Source organism: Acomys minous (genome assembly GCF_964271855.1).
Source record: "Acomys minous genome assembly, chromosome: 5".
Lineage (NCBI taxonomy): Eukaryota > Metazoa > Chordata > Mammalia > Rodentia > Muridae > Acomys > Acomys minous.
Window position 1 is genome coordinate 113,913,344 of NC_140494.1, and position 10,559 is coordinate 113,923,902.

The following is a 10,559-nucleotide window of genomic DNA, read 5'->3' on the forward strand; positions in this document are numbered from 1 at the left end:
GCATTGTAGTCACTCATATTTGGTTCCAGAATAGATTATCTTTTCCCCCTTTAAGGTGAGTTCTTCTTTGGCATACATGCACATATGTGCTCACTCATGTACATCTCATGAAAATAAACATGGATGTGCAGACATATGTGTATACATTCACACATATGCATACAAACACACACATACATATGTACACACAAACATGTACACACATACACACATGCATACACAGATGCACACAGATAGTCACACACACACATACACACACACACTCACACTCCACAAAGTGTGTGGCCTGGGTATTAGCCTTAGTAAAAAATTAATTCCACACATCATTCTGTGAAATCCCACCTATGACTTCCCTATTGAGAATTCAGTATGACTGCACACATAAAAACGTTTTGAGAGAAGCTAAAAAATGACATTATACTGATGATAATATGTATTGCTTTCTACTAATGTATTACTTTCTATATATGGATATTTGCATGAATTCCTTTTTATAGGCAAGGGTATACTGAATCATATGATACTAAATCATGCTAAAGTCTATTTAACTAGGAAAAATACAAAAACTATGAGTGACATATAAGGCAATAACAGTACTAGGAACTACAGTGTAATCATGAATTATGTCAAATATATTGGGCATATTTGGACTTACTGATATAAATGTGTTCTTTGAGATTTCCTCTACCTGTCATACTGTTGAAAAGGTGATCCCACTGGCCCTATTTTCTCTGGTTTCCATGAAGTCTAGAATGTGCTAACTAGAGCCTGTTCAAATGAGAAGCAACACACAGACTGGGCTGAGCCAATCAGATTCTCTGAGCTGGGCATGTGAAACTGGGACACAGAGATCTTGGCTTGAACAATGGTGTATAAAAGACTAAATGACTTGTAGGCAGAAATGAGCACAAGGGCTGACCAAATGACACAGCAGAGGAGCCTAAGTGGGCTGGGCTGCAGAGAGAAACCAGAAATGAAACTGAGCCCACTAGGAACCAGAGATCAGGACCTGATGGTGCTTCTCGGGAACAGATTCAGAGCAACACAGCTGCCTTTTCTTTCCTGGATGGCTGACAATGCCTGCTATGTTTGTTTGTTTGTTTGTTTGTTTTTTATGTCCTCAGAGGCTTTAGCTCTGAACTGTATCCTATGTGCCCTTAATATAAATCCTCTCTTGACTTCCATTTTACTCAATCCCTAGTTGGTTTTAAAGTATTCTCTAGGCAAAGTAAAGAAGATATGCAAAAAGGAAGGCAGGAAAGGACATGGCACACTCGAAAAAGGCCAATCACCTTATAGGCTCTGAAGAGATCGTGGCTTCCGCAGGCACGCAGACAGCTGCTTGGTTCAATCAGTTTGCTTAAACTTGCTAGCAATTTCTTCCTGCCTCTCTGTGTTCTCAGATATGAAGCCAGCCTCTGCACTCCCACATGCCTCTATTTCAGGCTGCGTGAGTGACTTTTTCTCTGGTTTGAGGTGAGGTTGAAACATCATCTAAAGAGCCCATTTAAAATCCAAGATTCCGGGACCTGTTCCTAGACATTTTTTATAACTCACCAGGAAGTGTGGCTATTTCTAATGAGCTATATCTAGTGGGAGGCCATTAGCTTAGCAGAAAAACCAGGGAAACGTGCTGAGTTCAAAATCTAGAGCTACCACTTGCTGATGGTGTAATCTTGGCAAATTAACCCTGCCACGTCCCAGTATCTTAATCTATAAAATGAGAGTTATAAGATCCCTCACCTCATAGGGTTTATAATAATTAAATAAACATGCTGCTTGGCATAGAATACAGGTTCTGCATGTGTTTCCGGTCCAGCTTAACACTCACACAAAGTCAGTATCATTAAGGAGACCATGAGGGATAATTACGAGAACTGGGGAGAAATCATCAAAAGGCCAATTATCTCACTTTACTACAGTTCAGAAGCTAAAAATGTGGCACCTCTCTTTTGTGTGGTAGAGAACTCACAGACATTGGCAGTGGAATGAGCCTGTCTCTGACGCTAATGGCACCAGCAGAAAAGGCGTTTGCTCCTTTGTTTCGGGTGAATAAGCACAGTCACCTCCCATAATCATTTTTTGTTTTTGTTTTGGTTTTGGTTTTGTTTTTTTGAGATAAGGCTTCACTGTGCAATGGGAGCTTGATTCCAACTCCCAATCTTCCAGCCTCACCTCCCCAGAGTTCCAATTTTGCTTCGCTTTAACAAGGTTGATGTTCAGTACTGGACAACAGTAGTTAAGTCCAGGGATTTGGTTTAGGTTTGGGACTGGGATTGGTTTTGTTATTGTTGTTGCTGGTGTTCATTTTGTTTTTACTTTATTTTCATTTTGTCTCATATTTTCTCTATTTATTCCTAGATTTACGCCCATAAATGTCAAGCACTGTCCGCTGATTATAGCTTATTACCACTTATAAACAGGTTCATCTGACTTTGTGGCAAGTTTTGCCTCTTATCTATCTTTCATTCATTCAGATTCCTTGCTTGGGCTGGGACTTTATTTATTTATTTATTGTATATGAGTTCTTTATCTGCAGAAGAGGGCATCAGATCACGTTATAGATAGCTGTGAGCCACCATGTAGTTGCTGGGAATTGAACTCAGGACCTCTGGAAGAACAGGTGGTGCTCTTAACCACTGAGCCATCTCTCCAGCCCTTGGTCTGGGACTTTGTGAGCAGCCAGGACCACACTGGGTCTCTCCCCTTACTCAGTCAGAATCTAATTATGTGTGTCTATGTCTAAGACCAAAATAAGCCCTCAATGAACATATTTGGTTGAAACAATGGGACTTCCTTGTTTTCTTCTTGAAGTTTTCTAGACCGTGAGGCCCTGAGCTACTCCTGGTCCAGGCCAATGTCCAAACACTAACAAATGGGGCATAGAAACCTCAAAGGTCAGTCACCGCCTTACACAAATCATTGACAGACTGTAGCTCTCTACTTCCTGCTATGACTTTCTAAATAAATGTCAGAAACAGAAATGCTAATTAGCAACTTTTTAAGAATCAAATTTAAGGAACTGAGGCGACAGCTCCATTGATAAAAATGCATGCCCAAGTGTGAGGATCTGGGTTCGAGCCCCAGAATCCATGTTTTGTTTTGTTTTTAAAAGCCAGGCATGGCAGCCTCCATTTGTAATTTCAGCCCTGGAGAGGCAGTGACAGAGGGTATCTGGGGCTCACCGGCCAGCCAGTCTATTCTTCTTGGTGAGTTCCAGGCCCATGAAAGACCACGTCTCAAAAAGATAGGTGACTCCTGGGTAGTGACACCCTAGATTGCCTAGCATTCACATACATGGGAACAGGTGTGCACACATGTGAGCTGTGCACATGAACACACACACACACATACACACACACAATCTAAGTTAAAGGCCTAAGTGCCAAGCACGAGCTATTCATTTAATAGATTGTCACTAAACGTGCCGTTCCTCATACAGTTATAAAAGACTGCTTCTGAGAACTCCATAGGCAGAAGTAGAGCGTCTGTCAGGCAGGGTCATCTCATCTGAGACAAAAAGGACAGTAATGTAGAACATGCTCTCAGAGTTGGCTACTCTTTCTTTGGAAGAGCCATTCTTCATTTTTAAATGGTGTTCCAACTTGCAGGAAGGAAAATGTAACCATGGCAACAAGGGTAATAGTAATTTTTGTAACATTCTTTCTGGGCAAATTAGAAGTTAGCAACTCTCTTTTTCTCTTTACTCTTTCTATTAATTTATCGACTTATGTTTCCAATTATATTTCTGAAATCCAGACTTCTGGAGGTTTCTACAAAGTGACATTCAAAAGAGTTTGAGTCTTTGATGACTTTGTCTTATTCATTTACTAAAGGACCTCTCTGGGTTGAACTTTGCCAGACTGCTGTGATAACTATTTACAAACCTCCCAAAGTAAGATCAGATCTTCTGCCCAACAACTGACCTCTCCTGTCAAAATGCTTTCTGATGCTGTGCTGCCCTGACATTCAAGGCTCAGGTGCTGAGGAAGCAATAACCTTGAAAACTGGACAGAGCCTTTTAGGAAAAGCATGGGCTGTCAAGGACGTGTAAAAACATGTGCACGTGGGGTCTCTGCCAGCCACTCACGTGGCACCTGGAGCAGTTTTCTTCTCTGGCCTTCAGTGGTTTTACCCAAATAATAAGAATAAAACTACAATTCTAAATAATGCACCTGTAAAGATTAGCAGTAATAACATATGCCCATTTATGGTCTACGACACAACAGTCACACAACAAAATAGCCATTTTTGCCTATTTGCCAGCATCCCTCTTATAAAAAACTGGGAAGTTGTTATTACAATTATTAACACATACTAATTATAGAAACTAATGGGTTTCACTGTAATGTCTCCACGCATGCACACATGTTGTGTTCCAATCATGTCCCCCTTTTCTGCCCTGTCATGCCTTCCTTGCTTTCTCCTGTCCTCTGAGTCCCCTTCCCTTTCCCTAACAGCTCACCTCTTACTTTCCCTTCATCTTTTGTTGTCATTTTCACTGATACAGAAACCCTGTGAGTGTCTCTTTTTGAATCTGGCTTATTTTGTGGTCCCTGGCAAGTAAGCCTTGATTGGCATGTCTAAAGCGGTCGCCCACTTAAGAATGGGAGGGGACAATGATCCTGGATTAGTTGAACTATCTTTAAGGGAACTATCTTCTGATTTTTATGTGGAAGGAAAATCATACTGCTGCACCTAATTTTGTCATTATAAGTAAATGAAGAAAGCCAGGTATGGGGGTACACACCTTTAACCTCAGGCCTTAGGTGTTGAGGCAAGAGACTATGAGTTAGAAGCCAGGCTGATCTATTTAGGCCAGCTACAGCAACATAGTGAAACATTGTCTCAAATAAACAAACAAACAAACACAGTTTCTTATGGTTTGGGTGTGGATTTTCTCCTTTTGAGCTCAATCAGGCTGTTGGCAGAAAGCAATCGACCTTTTGGCCTATGAAGTATTGTGTGGCAGTTCACAAGGTGTTCCCTGGGAAACCAGTGCATGGGGCTAGCTGAAACTCTTGATGAAGGTGATGATGGTGGTGGTGATTTTACGGTAATGACAATGCTGTTGTTACTCTGTGCCAGGTACCATAACAGATCAGCTACACCTAACTTAGAGGGAAAACTGCTTGATCCCAGGAGCTGACAGAGATCACTGAGGGTGGCCTTGAACTTCTAGTTTTTCTGCCTCTAGTTCCCAAGTGCTGCTCTCACAAATGTCCTCCACCATGTCTGTCTCCTGCAGATGCTTCAAGAACCTTTCCAACTAAAGAATATCTCTCTAATTCAGTAAAAGAATGAATATATTATGTGATTTTTAACTTGCCTCTTAGTAAAAGTGCTGGTTGGACTCTGGAAAATACCTTAAATTTCTAAAATTAGTGAGGACACCAAAGCCTACAAACTAATAAAACTGGGGGGAAATGTTTAGTAGAGACTGGAGTACACTTTGTGTTAATTAAAAAGGAATATGCTAGCTGGGCATGGTGCTTCACACCTTTAATCCCAGCACTTTGGGAGGCTGAGGCAAGTGGATCTCTGTGAGTTTAAGGCCAGCCTGGGCTACAAAGTGAGTCCAGGATAGCCAGGGCTACACAAAGAAACTCTGTCTTTAAAATAAAACAACAACAACAAAAAGGAATATATCTATCTAACAAGATATAACAATATATATCTAACAAGAATTCGCTGAAAACAAATGTCAAATTCAAGAACATAAAATAATACCATAAACAGCATTTACTTCTCTTCAGTGAGAAATTTGACAAGAATTCCTACAAGATTAGTACCCCAACACATACACACTGCCTGATCCACTACAAAAACCTCAGGTCTCTTAATAGAAGCAGTATTGATGGAAAACTCACTGTAGCCTACCCAACCAGGAACTTCCTCTCATGCTCACGAAGTTCACAAGCTAATGATTAGTTTTGTGTGTTAAATAATTCCAGCTTCACAGACTTCTGCCTGCCTCTGCCTCCTGAGTGCTAGGATTAAAGGCATGTACCTTCCAGCCCAGCCTGTAAATTTTTCGTGTGTGAATCTGCTGATATAATATCAATACGGATCATTCCCTTAGGTCCATAAACCTTCCTCACCCTTCTCCAGTCAACCCCTCCACACCCCAGACACAGCCTCTGTGCTGCTTTCTACCACCTTTGGATCAGCTTTACCTAAGCTTGACTTTCATTAGGTGAGATTACACATTACCTTACGACCAGATCCACATTGTTAAAGTATCTTTTATTTCCCTAACGTAATTGCTGCCTCAGAGGCTTCCTGCCTTCCTCTGCAAGCCTAGGTTTAATCCTGGAAGCTTCTAGCCTCTGTACAATATTATCCAGGGCTAGAATGTTTTCAGCCTCTGGGACTTTCTGCTGAATAAGCTCACCCTTTCTAGCTCTTTCTGAACTCTCGCCACCAGCTGGTTTGACTCAGCTGTTCTGCCTCAAACTCCTCTCCAAGATGATTGATTCAATCTGGCTTCTCTCTCGGCCTCTGACTGAATTGCTCTGCTTGGCCTCATACTAACTCTGGCAATCTGTTCTAGTCTTCTGGCTCCTTCTCGTTCTCTGACTTCTTCTAGATTGTTCTCTCTTCACCTGTGTCTAGATTGTTCTCTCTTCACAACCTGCCTCTATACAACTCTCCCCATAAAACTGTCTCCTCCCCCACTCTTTCTGCACTGCTCTCTTAAACTGCCTCTTTTTTTCCTGTTCTCGTGAGAGTTGGCCGTATCCTATTCTATCAAATCTTTCTCTGATTCCTCACTTTGTCTACTTCTCAATTAGACATCCTTTTCAAACATGGCTGCTTCCTTCTCCCAACTAATTTTAGCTCCATTGTTTCTGGATTAAAGGTGTGTAGTAAAGGCGTGTCTGTGTTCCATCCAGAGGGATTATAGGTGTGTGCGAAGGAAGTGTCTGTATTCTAGCCCGAGTAGCCATGTTGCCGGATGAAAATCCCTCTATACCACGTGGCCCATTCATATTATTTGCATCTATTAGAAGGGCTTTTAAAAACTGCTAAGCAATACTCCTTTGTGTATTTGTAGTACCCTATATATTTGATGGACGTAGGAACAAAACACCATGTTGTTAATTTTCCATGAGAAATACAGCAAGCTGGTGGCCCAGAGACTGGCTTCAATCTGGCCAGTCTGTTCTCTCCTAGATGTTCATTACACAGAGAGCCTGGCTTTTCAGAAAGAGTCTGGAATCTGAACAAAAGGAGTCTGTCAGATGATGTGACTATCCAACTCTTAACCGAGGTGCTCTGTCAGGAAACTTGACTTTGGTCAGGTGAGACTGACGTTTTCTTTTGGGAATTGTTTTCAATCAAGGACAGTTACATTTAGTAGCCTGGAACTTGGACATCCTTGACCCCATGGTAATCGTAGCATTTGGGCATTTCTCTCTTCCCACGATGCACGATGCTCTGCATATGGCAGCTTCCGGTTTGGTTAAATTATTTGAGTTCCCCCCCCATCCTTCCTTCTATTCCCAGATCTTTTTGTTTGTCTGCTTGAGACAGGCTAGCTACTTGGAAGAGAGCTCCAGGAGTCAGTCCCCATTTGTGCTTGAGTATTTTTTTTTTTTAAGATTTATTTATTTATCATGTACACAGTATTCTGCCTGCATGTGCGCCTGCAGGTCAGAAGAGGGCACCAGATAACATTACCGATGGTCGTGAGCCACCATGGGGTTGCTGGGAATTGAACTCAGGACCTCAGGAAGAGCAGACAGTGCTCTTAACCTCTGAGCCATTTCTCCAGCCCTATGCTTCAGTCTTAAAGATCTGGGCAAAGACCCAGGGTTCTAATCCTAAAGTCTGTAGTCAAAATAGTTGATGTAGCAGATAGCCAAGTCAAAGTAATTTGGACAAACTAAAGCACAAAAGCAAACCAAGATATAAAAGACTGCGTGAAATAACTTAAAAATTAATGAAAAGTGAGGGGCTGGAGAGATGGCTCAGTGGTTAAGAGCACTGTCTGCCCTTCCAGAGGTCCTGAGTTCAGGTCCCAGCAACCACATGGTGGTTCACAACCATCTATAATGTGATCTGATGCCCTCTTCTGGTGTGCAGGTATACACAGATGGAGCACTCATATACATAAAGTAAATAAATATTTTTAAAAATTAATCAAAAGTGAAGCTCAGGGCTGAGGATAGAGTTCAGGCACTAGAGTATTTGTCCTGCATGTGTGAAGCCCTGTGTTCTAAACACTGCACCTGACAAACTGGGGCCAGTGATGCTGCCTGGCAACCCAGAACTCAAGAGGTAGAGGCAGGAAGACCCAGAGTTCAAGGCTCAAGTACATAGCAAATTCTAGACCAGTCTGGGCTCCATGAGACCCTGCCTTTTAAAAAAAAATGGCTTTGGAATAATCTGGTTGACTAAAATAATTATTTATATCCAAAACAGGAGAACTATTTTATGTGTTTATTTATTTTTTTACTTTTTGCTTTTTTGAAACAGCAGGATTTCTCTGTGTAGCCTTGGCTGTCCTGGACTCACTTTGTAGACCAGGCTGGCCTCAAACTCACAGTGATCCACCTGCCTCTGCCTCCCGAGTGCTAGGATTATAGGCATGTGCTACCACACCCAGCCAGAAGAACTACTTTAGCTATTGGTTTTTATTGTAAACTAATTTTAAGTTCCTGGCTAATAATTTTCACTTCTGGCCAGCACAACCTCAGGCATATTCTGCTATATTTGTTACTATACTCATGATATCACTAGCTTTTTCATCCCATAAATATGAGCACATCTACTCTGTGCAGGAGCTATCATACTGGTGAGGGATATTTAGTCTCATGCCCTGGTCAGTATGATAGTGCCCCAGAGCGTTTACAGTCTACAACTGGACCAAAATGAAACCGTCCACTTGGGGGCAGTATTTCCTAGTACTTCCTGAATATCCAGGAAAATTTCAAGAGAACTTTCTATGCAAATCCAGTCCTCTTCTAAAGTGATGTCCAGTGTCACATGAATGAAAATAAGTAGGCTTGCCCTGGGGAATACCAGGTCAGTACAGCCATTGGCTGATTCTAGAGCTCTTTCTCTCTTTTTTCTTTCTTTTTGTTGTCGTTTTTTTGTTTTTTGTTTTGTTGTTGTTGTTTTTGGGTTTTTGGGTTAGGGTTAGGGCTTGGTTTTTTGTTTTTCGAGACAGGGTTTCTCTGCGTAACAGCTTTAGCTGTCCTAGAACTTGCTCTGTAGACCAGGCTGGACTTGAACTCACAAAGATCCACCTGCCTCTGTCTCCCAAGTGCTGGGATTAAAGGCGTGTGCCACCACCTCCTAGCTTTTTGTTTTTGTTTTTGTTTTTGGCACAGGGTTTCTCTGTGTAGCCTTGGCTGTCCTGAACTTGCTTTGTAGACCAGGTTAGCCTCGAACTCACAGAAATCTACCTGCCTCCTCCTCCTGAGTGCTGGGAATAAAGGTGTGAGCCACCATACCTGGCTGATTCTAGATCTTTTCTTTGAGGGCTATACTGTTTTTCTCACTATACTGTTTTTCTCACTAAAATATGATCAGCCTGTATTCCTTTCTGATCTTTCTTCATTCCTTTAAGGCAAGATTTACCTGTCTGGCTTTGAACTCACTGTCACCCTCCTCCTCTCAAGGGCCAGCATTGCAGGCATCCTCACACCACACCCAGGTGTGATTCCATTGTGTGCTCTACGCAATTTGGTTGGTTTGAATTTTTGGGGGGGGGGTATTTTTTGTTTTTGTTTGTTTGTTTGTTTGTTTCTGAGACAATGTACCTGGTTGGTACTCAATATGCAGGCCACGATGGCCTGGAACTCACAAGAGCTCTGCCTGCCAGAGTGTTCATGGTGCCCATGTCACTGCACTCAAAATGGCATTTGGGCCGACAATGTCCATACATACACTTCTCCTTGTGACAGTCATCAAAGTTGACCTATGGGCCAACATGCGAACACCCCCCTAACACCCCCCTCACCCCCGTAAGATAGAGCTCAGGAACGTCACGTGGGCTAGCAAGCCCATACATCCACCCATGTGTGACCAGACATACATGTAGAACATGAGTCAGCATGCCTCATACACCCCTAGAACTGCGTAAAGAAGCAGCAGGTTGCTCAGCTCACCGACACAACCCCTCATGTGACCGGGATCAGAGATGGCATGTGACCCAACATGGTCATACATCCCCATTTGACTGTGTTCAGAAATGGCCTAAGGACAAACATGACAACTGTCCCTCATGAGACATGTGGGTCAACATGCAAATACATATTCCCCATGTGACAGAGCTTACAGAGGGCATGTGGGCCAATAGTCCCATACGGCGCCCCAATGTGACAGGGCTCAGAAAAGGTTTGTTATCCAACACACCCATACATGTGCCCCATGACGTTTGATTCAGATATAGCATGTAGGTTAACATGTACATACATACCACATGTGACTGACTGGGCTTGGAAATAGCATGTGGGCCAACATTCCCATGCAGTACTCCAGTGTCCTACATGATACAACATACTCATACTTTCCCATTGTGACCAGGCTAAGAAGTGGCGTGTGGGACA